Source organism: Chrysochloris asiatica, unplaced genomic scaffold (genome assembly GCF_000296735.1).
Source record: "Chrysochloris asiatica unplaced genomic scaffold, ChrAsi1.0 scaffold00119, whole genome shotgun sequence".
NCBI lineage: Eukaryota > Metazoa > Chordata > Mammalia > Afrosoricida > Chrysochloridae > Chrysochloris > Chrysochloris asiatica.
In genome coordinates, this window is record NW_006408637.1 from 8,280,221 (window position 1) to 8,285,018 (window position 4,798).

At 40.8% G+C, this 4,798-nt stretch overlaps 1 protein-coding gene and 1 pseudogene across 1 annotated transcript in view; one reads left to right on the forward strand and one right to left on the reverse strand.

Annotated features, from left to right (window-relative positions):
- LOC102816376 (mitogen-activated protein kinase kinase kinase MLK4-like) overlaps nt 1-4,798 on the reverse strand; it is a 122,702-nt gene that overhangs the window by 60,086 nt on the left and 57,818 nt on the right. The gene's annotated exons all lie outside the window — the stretch shown is intronic.
- On the forward strand, nt 3,817-4,597 carry LOC102835352 (annotated as a pseudogene).

The following is a 4,798-nucleotide window of genomic DNA, read 5'->3' on the forward strand; positions in this document are numbered from 1 at the left end:
TACACCACTCAACTATAAGTCTCAGTCAGAATGGACTCAGCACTTAACAACAACAGCTACAGTATTTGAATTTTAAAAAATGTAATTCTCGGTCCCAAGCTAAAATGATAATAGTAACTTTAAAAAAAAATCACTTGCTTAAGAATTCATAAGATAAAAAAAATAAGATCAAACAGGAATGCAGCAAAAGTATCTTCCTTCTGAAGAGACTGTAAATACTCAAAAGTAAAAGGGGGGCAAAAAAAGGTCGGGGGTATAAGAACCTTTTGAATATCCTGAAATTATGAAGCACAAAAAAATTCTTTTAGTTGTTGAGATTACTCGCAGCAATATTTGTTTAATTGCTTGGCACAGATCCTTCTAGTAATGGAAAATCCAGATTCCTGGCAACAGATGTTAATCATTAACTGTGACTTGCCTTGCTATAGTGGCTCAAAAGCAGGTGCATGCATAAACACACAAAGCCAGACACAGAGAGATAAGTGAGGAATTTGGGGAGGAACCAGTATCTATGGAGGCTGCAGGCTACTGAGTAACAGAGACCACAGCCAAGTCACTGCCCACTAGCTCCAAGTCGGATACTTGCTACCTTAGGCAATCAGTGAGCAAGAAGGAAGATAGAGCACGTACTTTTGTGTAGTGCTTCCCCCCCCCATCGAAAAAGGACTGTTAGAAACTTAAAACAAAATTGTGCTGAACACTCTTCAATAATAAATCAGAAGGCTCAAAAGATAACGTAAATGCTGTACTGCACACAGCATCACACAAAAGCCAACTGAAAAGAAAAAGCAAAGGGAGCTATGTGGTCGTTAAGCATCGTCAAGTCGGTTCTGACTCACAGGGTTTCCAAGGAGTGGCTGGTGAGTTTGAACCACCGACTTTGTGGTTCACACTCACCCTGCAGTCCAAGGAAGAACAAAGTAAGCACTATGAACCTCAAAGGAGAACATACAGACACCTAGTCTTGAAGCACACTTGGATTTTTATGTCACATGTAAGAATCGATATTGATATCCTGCACTTTCATGAATAATTATCAATAACTAATTATATCACTTAAAATAGCAGCAATTAGTTATTCATAATGTCATGTACAAATTAAACACTGTGATTTCAAGTTTTTGTTTTCAAGGTTCTCTTCCATTTCTCAAAATAGTTTTGTTTTGCTATTAAACATCTAACTTCAGAATTCCTGAAAATATTTTCCTATCTTATGAATTCAACAATTATTAAATTTCCCAAGAAACATAATAAGAAATACCACTGTATCAAACTATCACTGACAGCAATCATTAAAAGAACTGCACAATTTTAAAAAGTGATCCAAGTCGGCCTTTTCCAGAATTATTTCTCAGAGCCTGAAGTTCCTGGACCCAGGAACTGTGTGTGAGAACTCAGGTGGTTCCTGTCAAGACTTGCCTGGGCTTCTATTAAAGCAACCAGTTGTTTTTAATAAGGCAAATACTTACCCAGAGCCCTGAAGGCTCAGTGGTTAAGTGCTCAGCTGCTAACTAAAAATGGCAGTTCAAACCCACCAACAGCTCCAAGGGAGAAAACACCTGGTCCTCTGCTCCAGAAATGATAGCCTTGGTAACCCTAAGGGGCAGTTTGAGGCTGCCCATAAAGGTTGCTATCATTTACGCAACAGCAGCCAGCGACAGGCACTGTTACACGCACTTTGCATATATTACTCATTGAACTCTGGCAACAGCGCTGACGTAGACAGGTTTTACTACCATCTGAATTATGGGAAGGCACTGAGCCACGCCAGAGGTCAGCAAGTAGCCACGCCAAAGGTCAGCCAGGCTGTCTGAGAAGGCTTAGTGTTTCTTAACCACCGCCCTTTGTTACTGTTGGTGTTAAAAGCTGTCAAGTTGGTTCTGACACACGGCGACCCTGTATAGGGTATCCAAGGAGCAGCTGGTGAGTTTGAGCCACTGACTTTGTGGTTCAAACTGACCTTGAGGTCGAGTGCTTATCCTATGGAGCCACACCAGGGCTCCAACCACCCTGTTGTTATTGTTGAGTGCCATAGAGTCGGTTCCGACCCACAGCAACCCTGTATACGGTTTCTGAGGAGCGGCTGGTGAGCTTGAAGCACCGACTTTACAGTTCAAACAACTTTACAGTCCTGCGCATTAACCCACAGTGCCACACCAGGACTCCCCAACCACCCTGTTGTTGTTGTTGTTGTTGTTAGGTGTCATCGAGTCACTACCAACCACGCTAGACTATGATAATTGTTGGTATTATGCAAAAGGCTTAATAGAAGAGGATGAGGGGGAAGTTGATCTTTTTACTTATTACATTCCACAAGTCATACACATTTTGTTTCACCTCTTGACTTCAATCTCTATCAATGTTTCACCACTAACTTCCTGTGTTTCTAGTCTCCTTTCCTCCTTCTTTTCAAACCCTTGTGAACTTTGTCCTTGGGCATACGGTGCCCTTTGAATCTCATATGGTTGATTATTCTAAGGCGTGCAGACCTCTCTAGTGTTACCGCTCCCCTTGCAGACCTGTGTTGTCAGACTGGAAACTGAGTCACCAGGGTGAGTCCAATTTCAGACCTGAAGGGTCTATTAGACTTTTTAGAATTCCATGTAGATATCCCGTCATCTCGCCTTAAAATCCTGGCGTGGAAGAAGCTGAAAACTTGATACAGTCCTCCAGCTCTCAGCTCCAGGGCTAGAAACTAGTTTACTTGGAGACCAAATCTCAATCCATGGAGCACTCTCCTGAGAAGCTAGACTTCTGAACTCTGAACAACATGAAACACGTCCACACCACTTGACATTTCCCCCAACGCTTGACGAGAGCCACGGCTGCAGGTCCTCAGCTGCTCAGGCCCTTCAGCTGCTGGCCATTCTCCCACTAGGTGCCCCAAATCAAACACCATACTGTGGGGTTGATCTGAGCAGAGGAAAATGCAATTAACATTTCTTACGTGAATTTCTTAGGTATTTATTCATAGACAGGCCTAAATGACATTCCCTGTTTTATATGCATAAACATAGAAAACACTGAAAAGTCTAAATGAATTACCTACAAATCTATGATGTAAGAAAATTATGTGTATCTCTAACCTTTATTTGATCATTTTACCTTATAATCTAATTAGAATGGATAATGGATTTTGCATACACTCATCACTGACATTTAATAACATTAAATGTTTGTCACATTGGGTTCAGCTGTTAAAGCCCCAGGTCCCACACTCACTCTTCCCTTCCCTCCCTCTCCTCTTTAGAACTACTTGCTATTCTTAATTTGGTGTTTATCCTTTTAATTAATTTGAGTCATATTGCTTCATGTGTTTTTACATTTTTATATGGTTTATACTATAATTAACTTCTGCCACTTCCTTTTCCCACTTGATAGTATGTTTGAGATTTATCCATATTGAAGTATGTATTTAGAGTTCACTCACTTTGTTATGCAGATTTCCATCATATGAATAGAAGGGCTTTACAAAAAGTTCATGGAAAAACGGAATTAAAAGACAATGGGATTTTTCCAAGGACTTTTTGAAGCCTAATGAATCAGATTGCAAAGTCGTTTGAACTGCAGGGTTGGTGGTTCAAGGTTACCAGCTGCTCCTTGGAAACCCTATACAGGGTCACTATGGGTCAGAATCGACTCAACAGAACTTAACAACAACAACATATACACTAACTTAGGTATCTACTCTTACTAATGGACACGGGGTCACTGTTATAACAACACTTACGTGAACAACCTTAAGCATGTTTCCTTATGCACATTCATGCTTCTTAAGAATAGACAATCAGCCCTTTTGGCTCTCTGAGCAGCCCCATGGCGGTAAGCAGGAACAAGCACCAAAAAGGAGCCAAGAAGAAAGTGGTTGATCCATTTTCTAAGAAAGATTGGTATGATGTAAAGGCACCAGCTATGTTCCATCTAAGAAATATTGGAAAGACACTAGTCACAAGGGCTCAAGGAACCAAAATTGCATGTGATGGGCTCAAGGGTCGTGTTTTTGAAGTGAGTCTTGCTGATCTGCAGAACGATGAAGTAGCATTTAGAAAATTCAAGTTAATTACTGAGGATGTTCAGGGCAAAAACTGCCTGACCAACTTCCATGGCATGGATCTTACCCGTGACAAAATGTGCTCCATGGTCAAAAAATGGCAGACCATGATTGAAACTCACGTTGATGTCAAGACTACAGATGGCTATTTGCTTCACCTGTTCTGTGTTGGTTTTACTAAAAAACGCAACCACCAGATTCAGAAGACATCTTATGCTCAGGACCAACAGGTCCGTCAAATCTGGAAGAAAATGATGGAAATCATGACCTGAGAGGTGCAGACAAATGACTTAAAAGAAGTGGTCAACAAACGGATTCCAGACAGCATTGGAAAGGACATAGAGAAGGCTTGCCAGTCTGTTTACCCTCTCCATGGAGTGTCTGTTAAGAAAGTGAAAATGCTGAAGAAGCCTAAGTTTGAGCTGGAAAAATTCAAGGAGCTTCATGGTGAAGGAGAGACATTCTGGAAAAGCTACTGGAGATGAGACAGGTGCTAAAGTTGAACGAGCAGAAGGCCATGAGCCACCAGTTCAAGAATCTGTTTAAAATTCAGACTTTTAATGATGACAATGCCTTTTATAGGCAAAGATTTGTAATATTTATATACTTTTAAATTTCTTTTCCACTTAAAGCAACAATTCTAATAATCGCTAATATCTCCCAGCTGTTGAGTGATGGATCAGGAACATAATAAGAAACTGTATTTCATGGACTTACGGGGTCACTATGAGTTGGAACCGACTCCAC